At 34.9% G+C, this 15,472-nt stretch overlaps 1 protein-coding gene across 4 annotated transcripts in view; it reads left to right on the top strand.

The window, feature by feature from the left end:
• The window catches only part of LOC129744289 (putative uncharacterized protein DDB_G0291608), a 438,626-nt gene that overhangs the window by 307,384 nt on the left and 115,770 nt on the right, over nt 1–15,472 (top strand). Inside the window, exon 3 of one of the 4 annotated variants that reach the window (XM_055736743.1) lies at nt 5,176–5,491. The exons of the other annotated variants lie outside the window; for them this stretch is intronic. The gene's annotated coding sequence lies outside the window, so the exon portion shown is untranslated. The remainder of the gene's footprint in view (nt 1–5,175; nt 5,492–15,472) is intronic. 4 annotated transcript variants of the gene reach the window in all.

Genomic DNA, 15,472 nt, shown 5'->3' with positions numbered 1-15,472 from the left:
GCAAACTAAAGGGGTTTCATCAATTAAATTAATGCCAAAAGAAAGAAAGCTAAACGCTTTGAAAAAGGCAAGACAATTATTCAGTTCGGAAATTATCTTTAGTGATATTTCGGATTCAGAAATTTCGGAAGAATCTGGTGAATTTTCACACGTTCCTATTGAAAATCCCCCCGATTTAGGAGCACTTAAATTAGAACAAACAAAAATGGAAGACCTCGTGGCGCAAATCACGCACCTAACCACTATGGTCAGCCAAATACATTCAACCCAAGACCAACAACAGTTGGCAATAAACGCACTAGCAAACAATAATCCAAATTCAGTTAATGAACCAACAGGGAGATTAGAAAATTTATTTGCTATACCAGACCCTATCAAATCAATTCCTAAATAAATACGACGGAAACAGGAAGCAACTTCCAGCTTGGCTGGATAACGCTGAGAGAACACTTAACGTTTTCAAACCGCTGGTCACAACATGCCAGTACGAAATTTATGTTACAGCCGTCATAAATAAAGTCGAAGGAAAGCACGGGACATCATTTGTCTGGCGGGCAACCCGCGAACCTTCGAAGAAACAAGCGAAGTCCTCAGGAACGCATTAGGCGACAAGCAGGAGCTGACCTTTTACAAGAGCCAACTATGGCAAACGAAAATGAAGGATAACATGTCCCTTCATAAATATTATCAAATAATTACCGAAATTGGGCAAAATATAAAAAGTTTAGCCAAACAAAAAATTAAATACAAACAAAATTGGGACGCGATAAGCGCATTCATTGACGAAGACATCCTCGCCGCATTCATTTCTGGCCTTAAAGAACCCTATTTTGGGTATGTGCAGGCCGCAAAACCGGAGAACATCGAGGAAGCTTACGCTTTCGTTTGCAAATTCAAAAGCAGAGAAAGTATTGCACAACAACCCCCATTCCAAAAGAAAAATTTCAAATATCCAGTGAATGACTCCAATGATAAGAAACATTTTAATGAACAGAAAAAAACCTTTAATAATCCCCAACCGATGGAGATAGGCTCGGTTAAAAGCAGGTTAACACTCAACCGAACCATAAATAACAACGAAATTAAAAACGAAGAAATAGATGATGGAATAGACGATTTAGACCTAAATTTTTGCTTCGTCCAGACAACAAACATGATAACCTGAATTACCTCCCATATCTCGAAACAAAAGCAAATTTAAAGTTACTCATAGACACTGGGGCTAATAAAAACGTATTACGTCCTGGTTTCATTTCAGATATAGCACAAACAGACAATGTGCAAATAAAGAACATAACAGGCACCCATAATATCAACAAAAAAGGCAGAATAAATCTGCTCGGAAACAATATTCCACCACAAACATATTATGAACTAAAATTTCATAATTTTTTTTGATGGAATTATTGGATCAGAATTTTTAGCCAAAAACAAAGCAATAATTAATTATCAAAATGAATGTGTTATAATTAATGACACAAAAATTCCTTACAAAAAATATTACCCAGCAAAAAAATTATATAGTCACACTATTGAACTAGAGACTAACGTAGATGGAGACTGGTTTGTCCCATGTTTTCAGAAATTTCACCAAAATTATGTAGTTCAACCCGGCGTGTACAATTCGAACAGGAATAAAACTACAGTAAAGGTTCTTTCAACAAAACCTGAAAAACCAGTTATCAATGACCGAATCAACCTCAAGGTTAATAACTTTGAAACAATTACACCAATCCCATTAAAACAAGGATCTGTAATTAATCAAACAATTCTAGAGAGCATAATTAGAACAGATCACCTCTCACATCTAGAAAAAGAAAAATTATTTGACACAATATTAAAAAATCAAGGTGTCTTACTCAAACCTAATGAGAAATTGACAGCTACATCTTCAGTTAAACACAAAATTGTGACAACCAATGAAGAACCCGTGTACACAAAATCGTATAGATATCCACACGCATTTAAAAAAGACGTTGAAGAACAAATAAAAGAGTTATTAGATAACGGAATTATTGAACATTCTCAGAGTCCATATTCAGCTCCGATCTGGGTTGTTCCTAAAAAACCAGATGCTTCTGGTAAAAGAAAAATAAGAGTCGTAATAGATTATCGTAAACTAAACGATAAAACTATTAGTGACAAGTTTCCAATTCCGCAAATTGAAGACATACTTGATAGTCTCGGAAAATCAGTTTACTTTACAACTCTGGATCTAAAATCCGGATTTCATCAAATCAAAATGGATCCGGAAGATAAAGCAAAAACCGCTTTTTCAACAAGCTTAGGACACTTTATGTTCGCACGTATGCCCTTTGGATTGCGTAATGCACCAGCAACCTTTCAGAGAACTATGAATAACATTCTAAGCAATCTGATCGGAACCGCATGTTTTGTATACATGGATGACATAATTATAACCGGCAAAGATCTACAAGATCATGTCAAAAATATGTCCAAAGTGTTGAAAAGACTGGCTGAATTTAATCTTAAAATCCAGCTCGATAAATGTGAATTCATGAAGAGAGAAACTGAATTTTTAGGGCACATAATTTCAAGTAATGGAATAAAACCTAACCCAGACAAAATTAATAAAATTCTTAACTGGCCATTGCCTAAAAATACAAAAGAAATCAAACAATTTCTAGGTCTCACCGGATATTATAGGCGTTTTATAAAAGACTATTCCAAAATAGCTAAGGCAATGACAAAGTATTCGAAAAAAGACCAAAAAGTTAACTTGGAAGACAGTGAATATAAAGCAGCATTTTCTAAATTGAAAATGATAATTTCATCAGATCAAATAATAGCATATCCAGATTTTGAACTTCCCTTTATTCTTACCACAGACGCGAGTAATTATGCGTTAGGAGCGGTCCTATCCCAAATACAAAATAAAGTGGAAAGACCCATAGCATTTGCTAGCAGAACCCTCAATAAATGCGAAACAAATTACAGCACAATTGAAAAAGAGGCACTGGCTATCATTTGGGCGGTCAATAAGTTCAAACCATATCCTTTTGGTAACAAATTTACGTTACTAACAGATCACAAACCCCTTCAATTTATCAAAAATTGCAATAAAAATCAGAAAATCCTAAAATGGAGGATGGAGCTAGAAAGCTATGACTATACCCCTATTTACAAACCGGGTAAAACCAACGTAGTCGCAGATGCGTTGAGTAGAAAAATAGAAAACGAAGTCGAGTTAAACTTTAATAACACAAATTCTCCAATTTCAGAAGTCTCCCAAGATACATTTTCAGAAAATTGGTCGAGTCAAGGAGAGGCATCAACCAGCAACCCACCAGAAGAGGAACACAATCAAACCGATGATGGCCAACCAGAAGAAAATCCATCACAATCTAACAATGTTCTTCCTACAGCAACGGATAACATTTTAGACGACAATGACGAAGATGACGATGACACTGAAACGATTCATTCAGCGCAAACTTCCGACGATCACTTTATTCATTTCACAGAAAGACCAATAAACTTTTATAGAAACCAAATCATATTTAAAAAAGCAAGCTTTACGAGCGACTTAATTTTTAACCCCTTTCCAAAATTTCGAAGAGTGACTATAGCTAGAACAGAATTTAATCACGACATAATACGTGACGGCATCAAGAAATTTCATGATTACAAGCAAACGGCTATATTAGCACCAGAAAATATTACCCAACTTATCCAAGATGTATACAAGGAACACTTTAATGAACACGGACACTTTGTAATGACTCAAAACTTGGTAGAAGACGTTAACTCGGACGCCCGTCAAGACGCCATTGTGAGCAAAGAACATGACAGAGCCCACAGAGGAGTCACAGAAGTAGAAAGTCAAATTAGAAGAAGTTATTTTTGGCCCAAAATGACTGAAAAAATTAAAATGGTTACAAAAATGTGTAAGACTTGCAATATGCATAAATATGAACGTAAACCTTACAACATAAAAATTTCATCAAGACCCACGACAGACAGACCTTTTGAAAGAGTTCACATGGATATTTTCCAAATTAACAAACAAAATTTTTATCTTTAGTTGACGCATTTTCAAAGCATGCGCAATTGATCCCTATGGATACTAAAAATTTAACAGACGTCAAAAATGCTTTAGCACAATATTTTATGACTTTCGGAACCCCAATACTAATTCAATTATATTTGGAATAGAAGGTCAATGCAAATCTGTTTTAGAAGATGCCACAAGAATCTCATTAGTCGACAATAACAAGATTCTGATCAATAACGCAAGAGGCTCCAGATTAGAAACAGATTGTGGGCCACATAATCGTGAGTTGCATGGCAATTTCATGCTTCAAATTTCTAACTGTAGCATTACCATAGACGGGCAGAAATTTTCTTCAGAAGAACGTGTTAGTAATACCGAAGAAATACAAGGAGCCTTTCCAAATCTTACGATGAAGTGGAATACTATTCAGGATCACAACATCTCATTAATCCACAACGAGACGATCCAGAATAGACTGAAGTTAGACTTGATCAAACTTTAACACTCTGGATTCCGAAAATTTTCGCTTACAGCTTTCGGTGGAATATCCACTAGCATAATCATTTTGATAACTCTAACTTTTCTTTGTATCTTTAAGAAAAGAGTAACTATCAAAATAAGGAATAAACCACGGGAAGCAGCAGAAACCAAGAAAACAACAGACGGCTAAGTGTCGAGGACGACACTTTTTCACCCCCCGGAGGAGTTACATACATCCCTCTCCCAGAACCCGAGACAGGATGTATAAACGTGGCGCTCCCAAGCCACGCGCAACCACGCGGTGATCATAATTGCATCGTAAGCAAATATGATCACTTAAATACCGATAGTGAAGGCATGCTCGCTCTCTTTGGTTCCCGACCCGGCAGCAGTAAGTGGTTCAGCAGCAGGAAGTGCAGTTAGCAGTTAGTTTAGTGATAGTGATTAGTGAATAAGTAAGAGGAATGTGAAAATAAAACTTTTTTAAAAAACATCCTCGGAGACTCGGTCTCATAATTATATAATGGACGGTTGAAAGTGGAAACTACAAAAAAAAACTTAAAATTTTACAATTACTTTTTTAAAAATATATATTTTTTGATGAGTTCTAAATAAATTTTCTATCCAACCATCATTGAATGGTTAACTAATCGTATGTTTTGTTGTCTTCTCCATTTTAGGTACCTACCTGATAGTGATCGTTTACGTGGACCTATGCCATCGTCTCGGTGGGTCAGGATGAAAATCGTTGATAAATCGTAGTGCAATAATAACAGCACTGACAGACTCTGATCAAGGAATAAAAGAAAAACATCAACCGAAACACAGAAGACAGTGAAAAGGAAGTGCTCAGCGTAACCAATCAGTTATGAATGGGTTGGCTTTCGTGGGGAATCATGTGGGGTGTAACTACAGGTGATGGACCTTTGCCGCCAATGTAGCTAACGATCTTCTGACATTGAAAGTGATAAGAGCTTTGAAATTGTGATAAAAAAGGTAAGTAGTTAGTTGGTTTGGATTATTGAGAAGTAGGTTGTCACTAGGGAAAGTTGAAATTTATCTGCACCTTTATTCATTTCACTAGAGTTTGAGGAAATCAATGACAGCAGGATTATATCTATCGCTAAATCATGTGAGGGATATTCATATTTCCCTTTTGTTGGATGTGTTTTCTCGATAATCTTTCCAGATAATTAGAAAAACGAAAAACAATTAGGCACATGTAGTCATGCACGGAAACAGAAGATGCTAATCTCTCAATCAGGCTTATTTATGCTATTCCGCCCAGATGGGGCTAGTTTCCATAAACAGCTGTAAACATTGTGCTCCCGGAATGGAAACGAGATCGAACTTCGTTGATTTGCATACGGAAAATACGATGGCACTTGCTGGGAAAACAACCTAGAGTGTACCACTTTCGTATATCTATTAACACTCTGTCATGTTTGAGATGTGTAGCTCTGGACGACACCCTACTGGCACACGATTGCAATATGAGTATCATTTCCCCGTAAATGGTAAAACAGAAGACCTTGAAGCGCATTTCGCGTTCAAGATGCAAAAGAGTGTGTGCTCGTGAGAAAATATTATACCTGACACCGCGGAAAATAATCAGGAAGTGTGCCTTTAGGACTCTGTACATTGCGCTTGTTAACCGATGCAAAACATTCAACTGAACGATTTGTTTACGTTAACTAATATTTATGCGCTTCTGTGGGCGATGCGATGTTATTAGAGAAACGGAGGTAACCCGCTGTTCAGGCCTACAAGTGTGGAGCGTCAAAACCATAACGGAGCTAGTTGAGCTGGTTTTGCGATTGCTCATGGTTTGTCAGACTAATGAAGCCACAGCTGGGATTTTTACCGAATGTTTCCCTAATCTAGTTCCGGTAACGAATTTTTTTCGAAAATTAAGACAAATTCCGGAGTAGAAAAATCGATTCCGAAAATAATTTAAACTTTTGAATAAACTTTTTTGCATTAAGATATCTAAGCAGCTGTTAATCAAAACAACTCATCGCTGAAGATCACTCAAATGTCTCAGAACCTTTCGACTACAAGTTCAAAAGCTGCTATACCCAGACTAATAGCTCAAGTGACCCTTCTCTTGTTCTCTACCAGTTCTGAATTCTTTGAAGACTGAAAATGATGGTACCCTCAGTGCTTCATACTATTGGCGCAACGAATCGTTAATTGATTTCTGATCGCTTCAGGGACATTCCATAAGTTCTGAGTAGTACCGGTTACTTGCTAAGCTAGAGCTCGAACAAGGGGAGAAACCATGTTCTTTTTCATTCCTACCTTCATTCATCGAGTCAGCGCCTTTGTTCTGCTGTTGAGAATTTTCTCGCTGCCAAAGGGAAAATGCCGCTGGAGATTGTTAAAATTTTCTACGGCCTTTTTGAATCGTTGAACAGAATCGAAGAAAAGGATTGACTAAGGTGAGAATCTACTTGAATCCCTGTACCAGGTGAGGTGAAGATTGATTACAGAGAGCGCCTCAACAGAACGGCGCCCCGCCATTCATTCGCGTTGTCTTGTTGTGAGGTGTGAAAAGTAAATTAAATTTATTGTTCACGACTTGACGCTCGATGAACGCCTACCGCAATGTTCTGAAATGGGGTTTCGTTCATGAATCACACAATGCAACAAAATTCACATTTGCCGAGAATAAAGAATAAATAACTGATTTTGACTAATTTTAAAGTGCGGAATCCGAGTATGCAGTTGTTTTATAAATTTCTAACAGCTCTTGTTTGTGAAATTCAAGAGTTATGTTTAAATAAATAGGAACAAAAATCTTTAAAAAATGTGTGAACACTTTCAACAGAATTTTAGGATATTCAAACAACAATGGAATAAATGTTTCAACTCAATAAACGACTAAAAGTTTCGACATCCTTTAAAAAAGGTTACAGAAGTTTTCTTTTTTTATATTTTCTCAGTTTTTCAAAAACGGAAGTTTTGACAACATTTCAAAGAAATTTAAAATAAATTTTGTTTTTAAAAGCATAAGCCTAAACGTTCTTCAGTGTTCCGTAAAGTTGTTAAATAGTTGAAAATCTTAAATATTAAAAACTCAAAAACTTCCCTTAGCAATGAACAGTGGTGCAAAACATCAATCTAGCTGTACGAAATTAATAGCACCCAGGGATGAAGAGATAGACATTTGATAACTTCAGCAACATTGTTCAGTTTTACATGGAGCATATTCCAATGTCAAAATTTAGGCCGAGGGGTCCATCGATAGCGAGATAAAAATGCTAACTTTTTTGTTCTTCAAATTAGAGCTTTGATGTCTTCGATAAAGTTGTTAAATAATGTGATCGAAATACATAAGTTTGTTCAATATGTCAAAGTCCTATCACATCACCCTCAGGAGTTACAGTCAAAGTAAAAAAATCACTTTAAAAACGGTTTTTTCAACCTGCCACGTTGTAGGTTGGATAAAATGGTTCGCTGTCTTTGAAACAAAGCTGTAACAAGCCACGATCTACAATTGTCTCATACATTATGATGAGTTTAGAAGTAGCTGAAGCACTATAGAAAGCATTTAGTGTATTTTATTGGCAATTTTTTAAGGCTCGTCCATCGAAAAGTGCACATTTTGGCAACACCCCCTTTTTTTGATTAATTTTGATGATAAGCGGAACCATTTCCATTTGAAATTAGCGGGAAAATCGGTGGAACTAGTAGAGATTTGAATAATTGAAAATTATTCATTAATCACAAAATAGGGGTGTTGCGAAAATGTACACTTTTCGATGGACGAGCCTTCAAAAGTGGCCAATAAAATACACTAAATTCCTTCTACAGGGCTTCAGCTACTTCTAAACCAATCATAATGTACGAGACAATTGTAGATCGTGGCTTGTTACAACTTTGTTTCGAAGACAGCGAACCATTTTATCAAATCTACAACGTGTCAGGTTCAAATAACCATTTTTCGAGTAATTTTTTTTTACTTTGACTGTAATTCCTGGGGGTGATGTGATAGGACTTTGACATATTCAAACAACTTATTTATTTTGATCATATTTACAACTTTGTCGAAGACATCAAAGCTCTTATTTGAAGAACATAAAAGTTAGCATTTTCATCTCGCTATCGGTGGAACCCTCTGCCAAAATTTTGATATTGGAATATGCTCCATGTAAAACTGAACAATGTTGCTGAAGTTGTCAAATGCCTGTCTCTTCATCCCTGGGTGCTGTTAATTTCGTACAGCTTGATTGATGTTCTGCACCACTGTGCAATGTAAAAAATAATTTGCATTTTTGTTCTCTCAAAATCTTGGAATTGAATTATTTTATGAACTGGAGTATAATGAAAAGATTATTTTACTCGAAACTAATTAATTTAAAACCCGTTAATAGCCATATCATTTAAACTAGAGAAAATATACAAAAACCAGAAACAGATTCGAATTGAGGACACCAAAATCCTCCGAAAGTGCCAAAAATTTCCTTGAGTTATTCAACTGTTTATATGTATTATCGTAGCCATGGTTGGCAAAATCCTCAGATCGGCTGATCCAGTAAAAGACAGTGCTATTTTTTTCGACTGCTTTCGCTCCCTCAAACTGTGCGGGGAGCGATAAATCGCACTGTAAACACATAACAGCGAGAGAGAGCATTCACATTCACTGATGAAAAGAATTCCCTTCTCCGAAAAATCTATTGTGCATTGTGTTGAGGAGAATTCTGAAAGCTAACACAGTTTTTTGGTACGTTTACGAGAAAATACTCTGCTACCTTAGGAGATTCAAGGTGTCCTGATTTTTCAGGACTTGACATGATTTCTGAGGGACCGTCCTGGTTTTTTAAAACACTTGAATTGTCGTGATTTAAGAAATATGGTCTTTAGAATGTCCTTAATTGTTCTGATTGACAATAAAACATCTCAAATATAATCGAATTCGCAGTTGAATGATGAAAATATCGAACAAATCTGTAATAAAATAGTTTAACCCATTTAACCGGTTGAAATCTTCAGTTCATGCGATATTAAATTGGTGTTTTTCGATAGAAAACTGCTGGCCAGCAAAGAAGCTGCTCACTTCTGTTGCATGAATGTCCTGATTTTTGACAAAACCACCTGGGACCTCTGACTACGTTTGACAGTTATTTAAAAAAAACCAAAACAGCAGTGAGCATGGTTGCTACAAGTACAGATACGTCTGAATAAGTAAAGATTTTTACATTATTTTTAGATTCTGTCCGCACAGAAGACAAATTTTTAGGATTGGGTTCAGATTAGAAGTAAGCTTCCGGATTTTAAACCACGTTTAAGGTCATTGATTGATTTTGATTAGAAATATGCCTTTTGAAATTTTGAGAGCCGAAAGATGGTATCAAACATCGAACAAAATACAAAACCTGATTTTTTTTTTGAATATTTTGCACTGATGTCTATTTTTTGTTTCCATTCCATTGAATGTTTTTCTTGGTCTACATAAATTTAACATTTGGAAAAATATATCTGAATCTACACTAACTAAATTCAAAACAAAGATCTGAAAATCTCTTAAAATCGTTAGAAGCCAAATTGGTAAAAGTGTATAAAAACTAATTTCGTGAAAACACGCTTAAAAATTATTGTATTTGGCCATTTTCCATACTTTTTTCAAGCATTTGCAATTTTCTTTCGAATGTAGAAGTATGCGAATATAATTAAAAAAATCTGAAAAAATCACCAAATATAATTTGAAACATGGAGAATCGTTTGGCATTACATATTAACTCAAAATCGAACATTTTTGCACTTATATCCATTTGGCTCTAAGGGTTTCTTATAATTTTACAAAAAAGGATACCGTCGATAAATAAAAAAAAACAATTAGAATTACAATTTTTAAGTTATCAAAATTGTACGATATTTGACTTATTATTTATTAATTTCATCACACATTTTTCAATGTTTTCCGAATGGCTTTTAGTGACAACATATCATTGGTATGAAGAGTATTCAAGCGGACTCTAGTTTTAATATTGAGGAGTTGTGATAGCCTCAGAAAGATAGTAAGATCGTATCAAAGTCGTTGAAAAATCGTAAAAAAAATCTCCGAATTATATTAACATCACAATTTAAATTATACTTTTACAACAACTTCAACCTTTTGTAACTTGAATTCTTTTTCAATAACTTCGTTCATCCATCAAAGTTTAATAACTTTTATAAATAATGTTAATTATCGAAAGTTAGCTCTGTAAAGTTTTCGTATTTGTTATTTTTAGCTGAGTTTTAACAGAAAAGGGTATATTTATGAAAATTAAACGAAATTCAAATTTATTCATTTTCAACTTGCTCTGTATTTGTGTTCGTCAATAATGGAAAACTAGAAAGAATTTATACGTGGAATTCAACAAGGACCGGTTTGATACTGATAAATCTCTCAGAAGAACGACTTTTTTTAACAAATTATTTACTCAAATTTCTTTTATACTTTCTTTTTTTACCAAGTTTGCGGCGTTCGTGTCTTAATTTTGGTAAATAGGCGGTCATTCTTTATATTTGGAAACTATAAAATTGACCCAATTTTTTGGACTTGTAAGTCTCCCTGACTAATAAACAGGCCGATGAAATTAACAAAATACGGTGGTCAAATCGTGAGCAAATTATTTGGACCGTTAGTGGGGAGATATTTAGAATCAAAAATATCGTAATGGACAGCAAAACGAACTCCGTATCAGGTACCTGGCAGGTTTCCAGCCAAAAACTTTTCATTGACAAGTTTTCATCCGCAAGAAGAAAAAGTTGAAAAAAATGTGTCTAGCACTTAAGGAGGCTGACGATGAATGGCTAAATATACAAAGAAGACTGTCACCAAATGCGAGCGTTAGACCCCCCCACCATACGTCCCACAAAGTTTATTCTCTGTTTTGGTAGGATCTGGACTTGTGCCATTACGCAAAACCAGTGGTGGAGTGATGAAAAGTCAAATATGTTGTTTTTGCTCCAAAGAAGTTCAAAAGGCTAAATTCGTCATAACATCGACCAAAGTAAAAAATTTGAATAATTTTGAAGATCAAGCATCAAGAAATAGAAAAGGTAATTAAAATAGCCTTGATTTTAAAAAAGGGTGGTTTATAGTACACATCACAGATGACGCGAGGTGTGCCCAAAAATAAAAGTCTAAAAACTTCTTCATAAGACGCTATCTCAATAACCAATTGATAGAATGTCACAAAGGTTTGCAAATGTAAACATCACATTACTAGGCCTTTTTGCTGAAAATTCACCATTTTCCATCCATGCACAAAAGTTGTTTATAAAACAAAGTGTTGCATTTTTTTCGAATAAACTCCTTAACCATATATGTACATCAAAAGTTTTAAGGTTAATTGGACATCAAATTGACGTAGTCAGAAAAATTATTGGTTACTTTGGTTATTATTAATTTTCTAAAAAATGCAATTTTCACTCATCTTACAAAAGGGGTAACTTGCAACGAATTTTGTTTCAAATGAAAATTTGAATGAAAATTTGAATTTGCCTTTATGCCATCACAAATAAATTTGTGATGGCATAAAGGCCAAAACACCAATAACATCTATTTTCGGTTTTGTTTGCTACTGAATTTTACTTTTTTTTTCTGCCCAAAGATGTTACTTTGTGCTGCATACATTGGGGGGTAAAACATAAAATATAAAATTCTACTAGTTGAAATCAGTGAATTAAAAATCTCCGACTAATGAATAATGATGATATTGTCCCTACTTGAACTTCACATGACAAACAAATGTATATTTGTCTTTGTCGCACACTTAAAAAGATAATGAACAAGTTTGTTGCTGATGGATCCCGACATTAATTTTTTCTAGGCAATCGTTAGTTGCTATCTATATATATAAAAATGAATTTCTGTCTGTCTGTCTGTCTGTCTGTTCCCTATAGACTCAGAAACTACTGAACCGATTTACGTGAAACTAGCAGGTGGGGGTATTGGAGACCGGGGAAGGTTCTTATTATGGTTTGGGACCCCTCCCCCTAAAAAGAAGGGAGGGAGGGGCCTCCCAAACAATAGACCATTTTTTGCATAACTCGAGAACCAATCATGCAAATGGTATCAAATTTGGCATGGGGTGGTATTTGGGAACGGGGAATATTTCAATGAATATCAGGTACCCCTCCCTCCTCTCAGTGGGGTGATAGGAAGGGGGCAGGGGGGCTACCTTACAATTTTTCATATAACTCGAAAACTAATCAAGATATTGGAACTAAATTTGGCATGAAAAGGTATTTCGATACGAAAAATATTTCTATGATTATCTGCGACCCCTCCCTCTTTCCAGTAGGGAGATTTAAAAGGTGGGAGGGGCCCTCTTTTGAATTTTTTACATAACTCAAATACTAATCCAGCAAACGGAACCAAATTTGGCATGGGTGGATATTTGGGAACGTGACATGTTCTAATGATTGTTTAAGACCCCTTCCTTCTTCTAGCGGGAAGAAAGGAAAGAGGGAGGGAAGTTCCATACAATTTTTATTGCATAACTCGAGAACTACAACAGCAAATGGAACCAAATTTGGCATGGAACGATATTTGGGTACAAGAAATGCTTCTTTGAATATTTGGTATCCCTCACTCCTTCAAAGAAGTGGATGAAAAGGGGGAGAATAGATCTCCCTTACAATGTTCAGTGTAACTGGAGAGCTGATCGAGCAAATTGAATCATATTTGGCATGTGAGGGTATTTGGCTACGAGAAATGTTTCTATTATAAATTGAAGCCCCACCTTTTTTCAGCGGAAAGATATAAAGGGGGCTACCATACATTTTTTTTTTGGAATAACTTGAAAATTAATAGAGACAAATGAAATAAAATTGTGTATCAAAAAGTATTTGAGTACAAAAAATACTTTTATGAATATTAAGTTCTCACCCCTCCATTCAATAGGGCGAATGGAAGAGGGATGGTACTTCCTTTCAAATTTATGCATAACTCAAGAATTTACATCGCAAATAAAACCAAATTTAGCATAGGATGGTATTTCAATACTAGAAATTTTTTTATGTCAAACAATTCCTTTCTTGAAGTGGGATGATGGAATTGGGAATAAAGGAAGGGAAGAGGAAAGCTTTCTTTTATTTTTTTTTACAAAATCCGAGAAATGAACAAAACTTAACTTGGAAAATCATTTTGGTATGATTCTATGTTATCTGACACACCATCCTCCAAGATTCAGAATATTAGTCATCAAGATTCAGAATATTAGTTTAAGTTGTTTTTGTGTAGCAATCCGAAACTCCAGCTGCAGCTCTAATTTTATAGCGGCTGCTTATGAATTATGTTATATTTTGATTTAAAATAATGCCAATAAAACAATAAATATTTGAATAAATTCTGAAAATATCTTTCGATTTTGAAAGGTGTAGCAAAGCACACTGGGTCAGCTAGTTGAAATATATATATATGAATAAGCGGTTCCACAAAAACCAAATTAAAATTATCCGATCATAACTAGCGGCATATTGGATGAAAGCTTTTGACCTCAACATGAAAATAATCCATAAGAGAAGCGATTCAGGGACTCTGACCGGATCCGGAACGAAATATGCCAAAGTTATCGGAACATGGCTTACGGCATATTACAGGAAAGCTGTGGGTCTCAACATGGAGAAAAATAAGAAGTGAGACTTAAGTAGTGAGACTTAAGACGTGAAACATGAGAAGGGAGAAGTAAGAAGAGAGACATGAGAAGTGAGAAAAGAATACTGAGAAGTTACATGAGAAGTTGGACGTGAGAAGCAAGAAGTTTTTTGCCTCTCACTTCTTACGGCTTATTTCTCTTGTTCTACTTCACATGTCAAATTTTTCATTTGTCATTTCTAATATGCCACAAGTTTTATCCGGTAACTTTGACATATTTTGTTCCATACCTGCCATATTGAAACTGGCCGCGATTCGGTGTCCCTATACTACGTCTTAATGTTAGGCCAAGAGCTCTTCCCGTATTGATCACAGGACTTACCTAATTTTTATGACAAATCCAGTAAGGTTACCCACATAACTAAAGCTGATTGTCCCAAGTTTAGAATTTCAGGACAAAGCTGTATTATTTTCGTCCCTTCAAGGCAGGAACAAATATCAATTTCTTCTTTTCTCAAACGAATAACCAAAAGATTACAAGACCAACCAAAATTGTGGAAGATGGGAGTTATTTCACCTTTTGTATTCTTGATTATATTGATTTTTTCAATGAAAAATTACATGATTAACAGGTTTTGTGCTATGATATAGTATGCAATTTTGTTGCATACAAGCTTTTGTACTAATTAAGAAATTATTTGTTTTTCGCATTATTTTTTATTATCCCTTCCTCGCGGTAATCCAACTCCGAGTAACAAAAGAAGGATTTGGAATTTCTTCCGGCCTAATTTCACATTACAATTTGTCTTTAGTTTCATTACGTGATTGTCCACTTTATTTTGTCATGATACACATAAGACACATTCCACACGCTTGTACCGCTCAAAAGTGATTTTTATCCGTTCGCGTATCAAAAAATCTCAAAATTGTCTATAATTTTGATAATTCAAATCACACAAAACCAACGGAAAAAAGAGAAAAAAGTTTTTTTACACATGTGTTAGATGATTTTGAAAATCGATTTTTTTGTTGAAAAAAGTGGTGTTTTTGACAACTTTTACAAAATCATTAATTTTAATATATGGATGATTTTATTTCGGAAATATTTTTAGTATGTTCAGAAGCCAAAAAACACGGCTTCATTTTGTAAAAAAAAAGAATTTGTTTATATCCAATATAGTTGGTTTGAAAAGCGAACAAAAACAGTCGCAAATGAGTGAATTCACGTCACAAAAAAGGGAAGTTTTTAATTTAACGAGAAAACTCTGACTTTTTTATGAAATAAAAAAATTAGATTTTCTTTAAAAATGATAAGACGATTCTGAAACACTAAAATTTATAGAAATCGGTTGGAATCTAGCTGAGTTACAACAGCGCGAACGAGT

This window comes from Uranotaenia lowii, chromosome 2 (genome assembly GCF_029784155.1).
Source record: "Uranotaenia lowii strain MFRU-FL chromosome 2, ASM2978415v1, whole genome shotgun sequence".
Taxonomy (NCBI): Eukaryota; Metazoa; Arthropoda; class Insecta; order Diptera; family Culicidae; genus Uranotaenia; species Uranotaenia lowii.
The sequence above is the reverse complement of the archived record's forward strand: the minus strand, read 5'-3'. Positions and strand labels throughout refer to the sequence as shown.